Source organism: Mustela nigripes, chromosome 3, assembly GCF_022355385.1.
Source record: "Mustela nigripes isolate SB6536 chromosome 3, MUSNIG.SB6536, whole genome shotgun sequence".
In the NCBI taxonomy this organism is placed as follows: domain Eukaryota; kingdom Metazoa; phylum Chordata; class Mammalia; order Carnivora; family Mustelidae; genus Mustela; species Mustela nigripes.
The window spans coordinates 162,360,102-162,374,015 of NC_081559.1; the positions used below are offsets into that span (position 1 = coordinate 162,360,102).

Below are 13,914 nucleotides of genomic sequence, written 5' to 3' on the forward strand. Positions count from 1 at the left end.
ATCGCTCAAAACTATGTGCGGGAAGGGCCCCAAATTTTTCCTGTAATATGGAGATGCGGCAGCCAGTTAATAAACACTTGGTTCCTGTGGCATCTGATGCCTGGGAAGGCATAGGATGGGATAAATTTTGATGGATGCTATTTTTATCCCCAAGGATGTTGTAAATATGGTCATCACAAAATTGGTTGTGGTTTTCGTTGTATGAATCACATGAAAGTCTGTGGGAGTCAGCTGAGCAGAGTCAAAGAATAGAACGCTTCTCAACATTTGCCCCTAATGGATAGGGTTAAAGTTCATAAAAGTAAAAAAAAAAAAAATCTGGAATCATTCTTTAAAAGATTCATCCTCGCACAAAAGCAATATGCAGCCTTAGCTTTTCCTACAGTCGTTGGGATAGAATTCAGAAAATATGAATGATCCTTCCATTAGGACAAACAACAGCTGAGTATCATTCAGATTAAGAGAGTTCTTTCCTGCAAATCAAATATAGAACTTTAATGTCAGCTGAGTATACTACGTTTGACATTAATGTAAACTAAATTTTAAAGAAATGCTGTGTCTCTAATTAAAGGCATTTATAGAAATATGTCCCAAAAAACTAAGGTTCACTGCAGAGATAGAAAGAACAGACTGTCTTTAGTTTGAAGAACATGGCTCCAGCGAATTTAAATATTTATCATATAATTTTTATATAGAAGTTTTAATGAGCACTAACTTTTATGGCATCACTTCTGGAGACAATAAAAAAAAACTATATTTTGGGATGCTATTTCTAGTCAGATTTCCATCATGGGGCACGATTTAAATAACAGTTGATTTCATGAGGAGTAATGGCACATTCCTTTCTGAAGTTAAAATTTCAAACACCTGCCATCGAAGAGGCAAACAGTACAGCTGGGAGTCAGAGATTTTTAGACTTTTTCCAAGTTTCTTTATCAAGTTGCCTCTGAGACTCAAAACCCCCAAACCAGGTGTTCTCTTCTTGTCCAATGACTAAAAAATGTTTGAGAAAAATCCTCTCTCATAATTCCCCAAGAACACATGAAGGAAAATTGCTAAGCTTCCATTTCAAATGTTAGGGATTTGGATTGAGTTTAGACAACAGCTTGTACAAAATGTCACGGCTCCAATTCTCTTACGCTGAGACGGGGGATGCTGATGTAATAGAGCAGCTTTGGACAATCTAGAGGCAGGGTTGGAAAGGTAATGATACATGATGTCAGCCAACCAACCAACTGCAAAGCTACCTAGTAGGTTGGAGAAGAATTGTAGGCAATATCTCCTGCAAATTCAAAGTTACAGGAGTTACCTCCTGTATTGTTCTCAAATAACCAATAAGTCAAATAGAATCCTGAGTTCAAATTACTTAGGAAGTGTCTCCATTCTCCATTTCATTTTGAATGTGGCCCATCCTGGGGACCTCTGGTAGATAAATTAATAGGCTCTATCCTGAGTAACGAAGTTAGTATTAAAAACTTACGGATTCACACAAGTATGTGCTTTACATTACACTGGGAAGTTATGTAAGTTCTCGAATGATCTCACATAACATCCTGCATTCTTCATCTGAGTACTCCTGGCTTATTTTCTCCGAGTGGATAAAAGCCATTTTGTTGCTAGCTTTAGTCTTACTTCTGTGGTCCATGGTTTTAACTTGCATAACTTATGTTAACACTATAAGTCCTTCCTCTTCACTCTTTTCTAATGAGGTAAGAGTTTCCCAGTCCATGTAACATAAGAATGTTTATGGATTTCAAGGAGGAAAATGAACGAAAGTTATAGTTTGGTAGCTGTCTGGATATACCATTCCTTTTCACACAGAAATTTGAGAATACTGTGAAATTCACACATTCAGAGAATAAAATCAGATGTGGAACTGGACGTGGAAATGGTGGCGTTTTGTCCAATGCAGTTCTACGAACTTTCGGCCTCATTTGCTTACCTATCATTTAATTCAGGGGTGGACAGAATTCTAGGGAATCCAGGAACTTGGATGGGAAAAATATGACACTTTCAGTTTTGCCAGTCTCAAACTGAAATTTAGTATTTCTTTTCATTAAAATGTAGGCTACAAACACAGTACCTGTGATTTTGTCACCAAGAGAAATCACGGATGTTCTCACATCACATTACAGTTGGTACAGATATTCCGAAATACCTTCTACACTCGTCACTACTTCAAAATGATGGTAGTTATACCTGCTGCTAGTTTGTATTATTTAAGAATAAATTATTAACAAAACACATATCACAATTGCAAAAAAAATCTGGTTAATGTATTTCAATAAAAGTGGTTTCCTCTGTAATCTTGCATACTTTAACATACGCATTTAAAAGCATCATTCTGAGAAGTCTATAGGCTTTCCCACGTTGCCAAAGAAGCCCATGACATGAAAAAGGTTAAAAATCCCTGAACTTATACACAAAGCAACAACCAGGTTTCAAGCAAATCATTCCTCGCTGCTATCTTTTGAAGCTGAAACAAACTTGACCTTGAAATCAGCACAGTCTGACTGCTTTAAGTAAATGACTCTGATGACAGTCATTTTCTTTTTATTTTGCCACAAGAAAAACCTGTGGATTCTAGAGCATCTCTGAGATCATAGCATAGGGTGCTCTCTTCTAGTGATAAACTTTATCATTGACATTTTGTCATTGACACAGACTTGTTCTCTTATATTTCACACTGCTGAAATCCAGTGTATTTTATAAAGGCATTGAATATAATCATTTCATAACTTTAATTTAAAATATCATAGAGGGAAATATATAGAAAATCTTTGCTGTATCTTTGCTATCTAAGCTACATTACTTATTTTTTATTTTTATTTTTATTACTTATTTTTCATAAAAGAAGCAAACATCAAAGTAGTCAATCAAAGATAGAGCTTTTAAATGCAATGCTAACGGTCCTATCCATGCTCATTTGAAATGTTGCAAACCGATTAACATATTTCTAGGAGTGTTAAGAATGTGGTCTCTGAGTTACTATAATTATGAGATCAATTAAATGATGAGATGATGCCTCAGTAGATGTACCTTAATTGTAAGCACATTAGACTTTTTGGAAAATCCTCTGTGGGATCTCTGGCCAAAAACAGATTTACCAAATGTCAGTCAGTTCAATGAATATTCAGTCATTGAAAGCAATTGAAAAATTATTGTTGCATCCACAATTATTCACTTATCACTGAACCTAATACTGCTCAAAATTCTTATCTTCAAGAGAAATATAAATGCAATTAGAATTCTAAAACTAAAAAAGAACATAAAAATAAGAACAATATATAATTTCATTACCTTGAGATATAAGTCACATATCACAAAATACATATTCATATACACAGTGAAACCATTATTTTCTAGCCATCAAAATAGTAAGTATATTAAGTGTGCTGCTCTAAAATTTTCCTATTTCTCCTGTTGGATTTGTAAGATTTAGAAACCTGATTATAAATGTAGGCTTCAATGAGCTTAAATGCCAGAGGTTTCCTTTGAATTATTAAGTACAAAAGTACCCAATCTATCCAATGATAGAAAAATCCAAATTTACGAAACTTGGGAAGAAAAGGAACTACAACAGTGCAAATAAAACAGTTTGCATTGTATACTGTGCTAGGAATAAGGAGATAAAAAGTCTTATTAATCACCATTACCAAATTACTCATTCAAGATCTGGAGCAAATTTTAGTGACTATTTATATCTGGATTTGAATTAAAGTAACATCTACTATTGTTTCCTTCTGTGGGCAAGATTTCAGTTCCTAAATACAAGAACAGCTTGCATGACTCCTTAGTGAAAACTACCCAATGCCATTCTCTTCACAGCTGAATTTTCAGAGGAAGATCCTGAAAACGGGCACTTTGCTCTAACAACCAAAACCAGTGACAGGCATACACACATAAGAGGTTTCACCCCAACTTCCCTGGCATATTCCAGATTATTTTTCCTCTAAACAGGAAGCTGTTGACAGTTTCCCTGGTATTTTCAGACTACCCTATTTACAAGAAAAAAATCCCAACTTTTGTTTCAAAGTATAATGTTCTTTCCCGCTGTGCCTATTGTTGCTAATTATGCATGCTGCAAACAAGATAGAAACCAAATTCCAAACTATTCTAGGCTGATTCAGAAGGGGTAACAATTGTAAAAAGAAAAAAAAAAAAAGCAGTTAGTAACATTGCAAGACTATGCTGGAGTCTTTAAACCCAAAACAATGCTGAAGGGAGGATTCCTGGAATTCAACGGGGAATGTTTGGCTCCAGCTGTAAAATCCGTATCTCTGAATAATGTCATGTTAGCAAGTGTTGAGCAAGAAAGGCGATTATATTTTAACTTACTTCGGAGAACATTAATCCAAATTTAACCAAATTCCAGAGACTCCGCACAAAATTAGCAACTAGAAGCTGCTTCACATTTTTCCCCCTGGTACAACAATCATTGCTCATGACGATAAACTTGTAGGAGGTAAAAGAGAGGGGGGAAAACCACAGTCATCTATAAAACATATAACTACTGTGTATAAAGCAGGCTAATTACCTCACACCAAAGAAGTGCAAGATTTAACAGTCCATGCTCTGCGGCCCCAGGGGAAGCAGGGGTGCGGCGGTAGGAGCAGCAGCAGGAGTAGAGCAAGCAGCGGCAGGAGCGGCCAGCATCCACCAGATTCTCCCAGGCCTTTGACTGTGTGGACTCAGCCACAGACTCTGCCTCCAGCTGACGTCAAAGTCCCTGTCACATGGCCAGATGAAAGCCAAGAGAGCATTGGTTGTCGTAGCAACCACAGAACAGCTCTGAAATTATTTCAATAGGTCATCTGTCACTGTAGGGTGTGTGTGTGTGTGTGTGTGTCTGTGTCTGTGTGTGTGTGTGTGGTTCTACACACGCACCCCACAATCATCAGGGACAGCTCCCCAACACCCTCAACCTCCGAGGCTGCCACTCAAACGTTGCCTACAACTTTCCTCTTTAAGACTTTGGTGTCTGTTCGTTACAGTTCCTTGCAGGAAAATGCATCTGTCGCTCTGAAGTTGCTACTGGTCTCCTTATCACCAGAACGAAGCATGCATGTCTCTCTCTGGAGCAGAAGGAGAGAAACTGAAAAATCCAGGGGGTGGGGGGGGGGCGCGGTAGTTTTCTGAGCTAATTAAAGCTATTTGTAAGCAAAGGGATAAAAACAGAAACTCAAGGGGATTTGGAAGAAAAGATGTCTTGACCCCGCAAGAAGCCACGTCGAGGTCCTGAGACCACGCTAGCGATGGAAAGAAATAAAAGAAACACGGGGGGTAATGGCCCAGAGTTGGCTGAGAGAATCTAATGACCCCGACACCGAGTGGGATGGGGCGGGGGGCAGGGGGGAGGTATGAATGCCAGAGTCCCTCACTATAAAATGTCTATGCAAGAATGATGAGTAGTAAAACGGCACCACTTTAAAACGACCTCGTGAGTACATTTAGAACGTGTTTAGACTCTCGTGTGGAGGTCACCATACAGGGGCCAAATCCTCTCCTCCTAATGCTCCCAGGCACAGCCGTTTGGGGCTCGGGGCGGAGTAAATGGGGGACTGTCCCACAGACGCCGAGCACAGTGACAGCCTAGAGCAGCGAATAAAGGCACGGTCCTGCATGGTCCTGCACGGTCCTGCGCATTTCTAACTTCAGCTTCACTTCCTTTAGCACCATCCCCGCTTCTTTCTAACTCAGCCCACGTGCTTATTTCCCAGGGCCTCCTCCCTCTCTATTAACAGGAAGTCAATTAAACAAAATGAAATGAAGGTATTCTGGAAAATACACGCAGAACATGTATACTCATTCAGAGGGCACAAGGGCTCAAAGGCAAGGGGAAAGAGCCTGCTCTCAAGACCGAACAAAGGACCTTTCCATGGTAGTGTCATCAGGATCTCTATTCTGGCTCTTAAAAATTAAAAAAAAAAAAAAAGTTGCTCCAGGGCGCTCCAAAATATATGTACTGCCGAAGCGAGCACAAGGGTGCTCCAAAATATAAAAGGAAGCTAAACCACCTGAGCCACTTGAAAAGAAGGAAATTTCTTCATTGTCAGAAATTGCTTCTTGTTGAACAATAAGACCAATGTCCAAACTGCGGCTATAAAATCCTCCCATTCCGGCTTCCTCTTCTTCCACTTGTGTACCAGCCCCAACTGGGAGAAAAGACAGATTTGTATCTGAAGGGCTATCCTCCTGATGCTATTAGCTGTAGCAGTGCAAAAGTCAAATCAAGCTGCCCATGCTACAGTGATTTCAGAGACAGGACAGGTGGGAATTTACCTGTCGGCACAACAACAGGGGGCTCATTGAACCCAATGTCCATCTAGATGGATCGGGATGTCTCACCCGGGTCAGATTTCTGCAACAGCCACAATTCATCGTTTTGCAGTTTGTTCCAGCTATGTCTGGGTTTCTGTTCAGAAATGCATATCGTAGTAATGCGTGGATGGGCAGAGAGGAGGGAAAGCAGGTCCTTCCTGACTTCCAGGGCCCCAACTCCCATGAGCTGCCTGCTTTAGCATCTCTCGGTGCAGCTCGGGCTTGAGGAAAGCTGCAGTACCCAGCTCTGCCGATAGGTGATGTCCTCTGAAACAAGAAGTTCCTGGTTCTGAAAATGCCGAAAATTCAAGGGCTTTCTATTTGAAAGCTAGTTTGAAATTTAGCAAAAATCTAACACCTTTTCGTTTTGAATTTTTGATTATTTTTAAGACTAGGTATACCTTACTATATATTGATTTGGGCTTAAACTCATTATAAGTTAGAATACTCAGTGGACTAAACTTCCAAATGAAAGGTAGATGCGCTTAAATCCTCTTTCTGTAGCATGCTTCCCACCTGTTATCACTCATTTTCACTTTGCAAACTACCTAGGATTAGAAATTCTTCTTACAGCTAAAGAAGCTACCAGTCACCTGCAGCGTTGAAATCGCGGTGATGATCTCTTTGGAGCCAAAAGTTTCTACCAATTTGGCTAATTAATCCAGATGTAGCTGAAAATATTATAGGAAATACAGAAAAGGGTTTCTCCATTCACAGCCCGTCACATTGAGGGAATATATGTCCCTTTACTTTTTAAATGACAACTCATTTTTTTAGGTGAAAATGATTCAGTGAATTTAAAAATACCCATTCAAAAATAGTTCTGCACCGTAGTTTTCGCTTGCTGTATGAACGTCAAGGCTGCCTATTATTAGTTTGACCACTTTCCCGGAAATAATTGGTAAATACCAAAGAAGGAGTCTGACTCAGGTTCACACACCTAAAATAACAGGTAGTATGGGACACTGAGCAGAAAACTATAAATGGCCTTTTATTTGATGTTTCTAGGTAAAATGTTCCTGTCTCCCCATCTTAACATTAGTGGGAAGGCCATGGAGCTATTTTTTGGAGACACTGGGTTCAAATCTCATCTGGGCAAGTTACTTCCATCCTCTGATCACCAGTGCCTACATCCTAAGATTGTTGTGAGGATTATAAAGTTAATGTATTCTAAAATTCTGACTCCCTACCATAGGGTAGATGGCTTAATGTGTATGTCATTTCGGGTTTGTCCTTCTGATTCTGATAAGTCTACAAAGACTTATTGGCAAAAGACACACTCTTATTCATTTCTACAACTCACAAAGAGTGCTCAGTAAATGTTGAGTGTCTCAACTATTGGGAAATCACTGCTGAGCAACAGAAAGAAATGGTTCCTTTTTCTCCCCCGCAACAGAGAAGAAAGAGCTCCCCTCAGCTCCCCAAAAAGGCAAAGGAAGGAAAAATAAAAATAAAACCATGGAGTTATCACAAAATTTTCTAGCAATGAGAGGGTTCAAATAAATTTCCCAAGTAAATCAAACTTATCTCTGCTAAATCATGAATACTTCTCATGAGTGTTCATTAATTATATGCTGATGTATTTTATGGCTATTACTGTTGATGTTGGATAATCTTTTATAGTAAGTGACATTAATTGAGCACTTAATACATGTGAAGCATTGTTTTAAGTGCTGCAGAGATATTAAATCATTCACTACAATAACCCTAGGAGGCAGGTGTTATTCTCTTTTTCACATTTCACAGCTGATGAACCCTAAGCATAGAGATGACAAGTACCTTGCCTACCTAGTACATGACAGAACCAGGATCTATACCTGGAAAGCCTGGCTTCATAAATTCTGGGAAATTATTTACATTTGATGTATTTTTAGAAAGAACTGAATTGTTTCTTATGTTTATTTTATACATGAGGATTGTTTTTATTTTCAATTTCTTATGAGGGAGAGAAGGCTAATTTATCTTTTCTATATCTGAGAACTCTAATGATCTCAATCTAGTTTTGGCCTAATGAGTAAATATGGCAAAAAAAATCTAATCAGGAAGATTTGAATCAAGGAAAATGGACAAAGTGCAAAGTGAAAATATCCTGAATAAAACTGTGCCCAAATTATTATAGTTTTCACTGAAGCAACTCTTTGGATTGAACTCGCTTGGGTAACTTCTGTTGCCCATTATGATGGAGTTTCATGTGTTCCATCCAATATTCTCACTGAGAGAACAATAAAAGCTGGAGTTTAAAAAAAAAAAGTGGTTGGAAGGCATCAAAGAGCAGCAAGGCAGAAAAATCCTTAAGTTCCAAGATCTCAGATAAAAGGAAAAAAATCTACTGATAGAAGCCCAACATTCTCCACGTTATCTGCTGCTTTTCTCCTCAAATTATTTGATAATTCTTAAGTGGTGCGGGGCTTCTAGCACTCTTGAAGACTAGAGAGATAAAAATTGGGAGTACAGATATTTAAAAGCACAGAGGACTTTGGGGATTAAGAACCTGATTAAAAAAAAAAAAAGGTATCAGAGAGAAGTGATACTAACTTCGTGAACTGTTTTCCCATTGAAGTATTTGCTAATTCCTAACTGATGTTAAGCAAAAGAACAAGAAGTAAAACATAAAACTGCAGCAAAGAGCATTAAAACATGAAGGGAGAGCTTAGCAGTCTTATAGTGCTGGGGAGACAAAAATTAGAGTTCAGGATTCTCCAAGGAGTTGGAGCTGGTCAACACCCTGAGTTTTCAAGCCTCCTAACTCAAAGGCTGTGCCATGGATGTAGTGTAAAACAGGAGATAGAGGCACCCTCACAAACACCAGGACCCATCCTAGAAATTTTAAAATGCCTAGTTGGATCGAGGTAATTTGTCGCTATTCTAACTATCTTCTAGAAAAAAAAAAAAAATTAACCCTCTCTAAAGAAAGATGACAGCAGATAGAACCTCTATCATTTTTCACACGCTACTTCCAATTCAGTCCAAAATCATTAATCATGCCAAGAGATAGGTCTAACTGACCAAAATCCAAGAGGAAAAAATAGACAGTAGAGACAGATCCAATGGTGATTCTCCTTTTGTAGTTATCCGACAGGGAATTAAAAATAGCTGTAATTTTAATATGTTCAAGGAAATAAATGGCCAGAAGGATAATTCCACCTGTAAAAAAATTAAATCTATGAAAAAGGAACATATTCTAATAAAGATCTGAAAAGTACAATAACTGAAATTAAAAACTTAATAGATTGGTTCGAGAATAGGGAAGATATATCAAAAGAGAAAAATAGTGAAATGAAAGGTAGGTCATCAGACACTATCTAGACTGAAGTATAAGAAGAAAAGAATGGGAAACACAGAAAACAATGTAAAAGACATGTGGGACATGATGAAAAGGCTAACATGTGCATTTGGAAGAGGAAAGAAGAGAAAAGAGGTAGGACAGAAACAATGTTTTAAGAGAATTGGCTGAGACATTTCCAGAATTTATAAAACAACAGATTTAAGAAGTCCTATATAACCCAAACAGGATAACTACAAAGAAAATCACACATAAATACATCATGACCAACCTGCTGGAAGCTAAAGACAAAGACAAAATTTCTTAAAAGCAGTGAGACCAGAAAGTCATATTAACTTTATAGGCAAAACAGAAGACTTTTTTTTTTAATTTTTATTTATTTATTTATTTATTTTTAAAGATTTTATTTATTTATTTGACAGAGAGAAATCACAAGTAGGCAGAGAGGCAGGCAGAGAGAGAGAGAGAGGAGGAAGCAGGCTCCCTGCAGAGCAGAGAGCCCGATGCGGGACTCGATCCCAGGACCCTGAGATCATGACCTGAGCCGAAGGCAGCGGCTTAACCACTGAGCCACCCAGGCACCCCAGAAGACTTTTTAATAGTAAAACTCAACAGTAAGACAAACAATCCAATTAGAGAATCAGCAAAAGACAGGAAGCGACATTTCCCCCAAGACTATATACAGATGACAAATAAGCACATGAAAAGATTTTCTAACATCATTAACCATTAGGGAAACGCAAGTTAAAAAAAAAAACCATAATGAGATATCACTACACAACTATCAAAATGACTAAAATAAAAAGTATTGAGGATACTGAATGCTGGCAAGGATGCAAAGAAACTGAATCACTCATACATTGCTGGTGGGGTTGTAAAATGACACAGTCACTATGGTAAATGGTTTAGCAGTTTTTAAAAATATTACACAGGCAACTACCATATGACTCAGTAGTTGTACTCCTGGCATTTCAGAAAAATGAAGACTTAAGTTAAAAGCTTGTACACAAAAGTTTATAACTTTGTGATGGTCAATAATTGGAAATAATTCAGATGCTTTTTTTTTGTTTAAGATTGATTTACTTATCTGAGAGAGAGATCACGTGTCTGTGTGTGTGCACTCACACAAGTCAGGGGAGGGGCAGAGGGAGAGAGAAATCTTCACGCAGACTCTGTGCTGACAACAGGGCCAAGTGTGGGGTTGGATCCCAAGACCCTGAGCTCATGACCTGAGCCAAAATCAAGAGTTGCTGCTTAACAACCTGAGCCACCCAGGTGTCCCCAGATGCCTTCAACAGGTAAATGGATAAACAATTTTAGTATATCTACCCCTTGAGATACTACTCAATACTAAAATGGAACAGAATACTGATACACATAAAAACCTGCGTCAATATCCAGAGAATTTTCCTGAGTGAAAAAACTAATTCAAAAGGTCACATACTATATGATTCATTTATATAACATTATTAGTATGACAAAGTTATAGAAATGAAAAACAGATTGGTGGTTTCCAGAGATTAAACTGACTATTCGTGGAAGAGAAGTGCTTACATTGTAAAAATACAACATGAAGGATCCTTGTGGTGATGAAAATTCTACACCTTGACAACTTCTGTATCAACGTCAGTGTCCTGGTTGTAATATTGCACTATAGTTTTGCAAAATGTTACCTTTAAGGGAAAGTGATAAAAGATATTTGGATTCTCTCTGTATTGGTGCTTTCAGGGGCATGTGAATCTACATTTAATGCAAAATGAAAGTTTAATTACATTTTTTAAATGATGATAACATGAGACATTTTCAGTCAAAAACTGAGGGAATTTGTTCAAAAGAATTACAATAAATTTCTAAAGAGAAAAGGGAGAAAGAAATAATCGCAGATGGAAACACAGAGATATAGAAAGGGCAACTGTTATATAGATAAATCTAAATTATTACTGATTTTCTAAAGTGATGTCTTATGGGGCTTAAAATATATGTAGATTCAAAATATAGGGCTAAGTTAGCACAGAAGGTAAGAGAGGATAGACAGAATAAAGATGTTCTAAGATTCTTGTATTCTAATAAAAATACTAATTAATAAGTTTCTAATAAGGTAAGGATTCACAGTGCAATCCTTGTATCCACTAAAAGAATAAAAGAAGAATGCATAGCTAATAAACTAATAGATTAGGAAAATCACTTTTAAAATTACTCGATGCCCAAAAGAAGCAGGAAAGGAGGAAAGAAAATAATAAGATAAATAGTAACATCTAAGATTTAATCTCAAACATAAATCATTACCAAAATACTCAAACTGATGAAATATTTTGGTTAAAAGATCCCAAACATCAGATTGTGTTAATAACCAAATTCAAACTTTTCTGAATATAAGAAATGGGAAGTGATATACAAACTACCAAGCAAAAGCTGGTGTAGCTATATTACTATCAAGAAATAGTAGTTGATAGTCATACAAGCAAGAAATACTACTAGAGATATAGAGGAAAACTTCATAATTCACTTTTCTAAATATGCATATGCACTTAATAAAATAACATTAAGATATAAGTAGAAAAAACCATAATCATAGTACTGATTTATCATATCTTTCTCAATAACTCATAAAACAAATAGGAAAGAAAGGTAGAAATATAGAATATTTCAATGACAAATTAACCAACCTGGCTTAATTAACATATGAAGGATAATCTCAATTACAAAATACACATCTTTTTTCTCAAATCTATTTAACAATATTGACTACCTGCTGGACCCTAGGAATATCTCAACACATTGTAAATGATCAAAATCACAGAGTATATACTCTTTGTACACAGTGGAGAAAAGCTAATAATCAATATTAGAAAGACAAATAGAAAACCTCTAAATGGAAACCAAGCAATACATTTCTAAGTAACCCACGCATTAAAAAGGTTACATTGCAATTTAGAAATATTTTGAACTGAGCAACAAAATACCATGCATCAAAACTTGCATGCACCTAATGCACTAATGGAAATGTGTAGATATGTTAAAACAACACACACACACACACACACACACACACACAGTTCTACTTTTAGAATGGCACTTCGAGGAACTCCATGGACCTGCTCCCCAGTGAAACAAGTATAATCAGTGAAAAATACTTTAAAATATCATGAAGTCTCTGAAAATCTTATTTACGACATATAGCCAACAAAGAAATGTTTATTCAAGAAAATGTACTAAACTTGATAAGAACGTTGAGAGTCTGTGGCACTTGAGTCATGACCCACTTCCTCCCTAATTCCTCAGCTCAATTTGATGGAAGCTAAATTCTGGGAAGTTGTGACCAATAAGATAGAGCTCCTTCTACCTCAATCAAAGGATATAGAACCTCACTGGAAAAGGCAGGCCATCAGCATTTCTCCTGTTCTGGTGTTAATTCCTGATGAGTACAGCTAAGAGGTTGGCGGCTCCCTTCCTCTACCTCAGCCCCACTCACGGAGAGTATAGGTTCTACTCCAGGTACAGTAGGTAAAAAAATAAAAATGAAACAAGATGGGATTGGGAGGAAGACAAACCATAAGTGACTCTTAATCTCACAAAACAAACCGAGGGCTGCTGGGGGAAGGGAGATGGGGTTATGGACATTGGGGAGGTATGTGCTATGGTGAGTGCTGTGAAGTGTGTAAACCTGGCGATTCATATACCTGTACCCTGGGGGATACAAATATATTATATAGTTTATAGAAAATAAAAAATTTTTTAAAAAATGCCGGGGCCTTATTGGTCTCAACCCAGTTCACTTTTAGGACAGAGAGTCTAAGTCAGAGGCTATCTGAGAAGCCCAGAAGCTACCACCATTGTCCAGTGCCGAGAGTAGTTATTCAGAGTTTTTTTCAGAGGCAGTCCTTAAGAATACTCTGACGATCTTCCCAAAGGAAATGACTTTATTTGAAATAGAGTGTGGGGAAGTTCAAGTTTAAGGGTGCTCTTGAAAACAATGGAGATCTGGGTGGTAAAAATTCATAGGAGGCTGAGAAAAGGGCAAAAGTTAACCTGCAGACCAGTAGTTTACCAGAAAGGACCAGCTAAGAGGCAGCTAAAAAGAGCCCTCTTGGAGTCAGAACAAACCTCAAAGACTGACTTTAAAAACCCTTTGGTGAATGTAACTGGATGGTTATGGAGCAATTTATGCCCCAGAGCATCATAAGAAATACTAGCCCAATCAGCAAAAAATTAGTGAAGCCCAACAGTTGGGTGTGATACCATATGTGGCAGAGGGCACAGCAGAGATCCGGGCCAGAGACAAGGAGAGCTGTACTAAAACTAGTCTTCCC

General features: G+C 37.6%; 1 protein-coding gene across 5 annotated transcripts in view; it reads right to left on the reverse strand.

Annotated features, from left to right (window-relative positions):
- Positions 1 to 13,914, reverse strand: part of NCALD (neurocalcin delta) — a 391,013-nt gene that overhangs the window by 70,734 nt on the left and 306,365 nt on the right. The window contains exon 1 of one of the 5 annotated variants that reach the window (XM_059394946.1): positions 4,538 to 4,706. The exons of the other annotated variants lie outside the window; for them this stretch is intronic. The gene's annotated coding sequence lies outside the window, so the exon portion shown is untranslated. Of the gene's footprint in view, positions 1 to 4,537; positions 4,707 to 13,914 lie in introns of those variants that run through there. 5 annotated transcript variants of the gene reach the window in all.